Raw genomic sequence first — 844 nt, 5'->3', positions numbered from 1 at the left:
AGAGAATGACATGTATAACAAATCATCCTTAGTGAACATCTCCAGATTATGCATAGAATGACTTGTTGCAGCAGGTTTACATAGCAACATGATATAGCAGATTCAGACTAGCAAAACATTAACAGCAAGTACCCTACTTCACGAGCTCGATGCACTCAGTACAAGACTCAAAAAAATACATGGATTGCTCCACAGCAAAGATGACATGATGAAGTACAAAACACATGTAGATCTCATGCTCATAGGATGCACACATCAAATGCAACAAAAATGACAAATCACCAAGTTCTGTTAACAGACAGCAGTTAATATCATATAGCACTCTTGCAATGATGATTAGGGCATTAAGATGAACTCAAACAAACATGGCACAATGGAATCAAATGAAGAGCATCTCACAAAGAACAATTTGATATATTACACGCACAAAACGGAGGAGTATGCATGGAGTTATGATGCGTTGAACAGGGCATGAAAATGCAAATATTACAGGGACGAGAGGAATTTCAAAGTCAACCTTGGGTTTGCACGGAAAACGAGGATGGCCAGAGGTCTTGCCGGAGACAAAGGAGAGGCGACGGAGGGCACGGGATCCGGCGGATCCGGCGGAGGGCGAGGTCGGGGGAGGACCGACGGGGTCGGGGAGGCCGCTCCGGGCGGCGCGGGCGGCTTGCCGGTGAGGGGCGGCGACGCCGGCGAGGTCGAGAGCAGGGAGGCGGCGGCCGGATCTAGGGGTGGCCCGGCAGGGCGGAGGCCGGCGGTGAGGGTCCCTGGCGGCGCGGAGGAAGGCGGACGGCGGCGGGGCGCGGTTCGGGGCGGCGGGGCGCTCGAGGCCGGTCGCCGA

This window comes from Triticum aestivum, chromosome 1B (assembly GCF_018294505.1).
Source record: "Triticum aestivum cultivar Chinese Spring chromosome 1B, IWGSC CS RefSeq v2.1, whole genome shotgun sequence".
Taxonomy (NCBI): Eukaryota; Viridiplantae; Streptophyta; class Magnoliopsida; order Poales; family Poaceae; genus Triticum; species Triticum aestivum.
The sequence above is the reverse complement of the archived record's forward strand: the minus strand, read 5'-3'. Positions refer to the sequence as shown.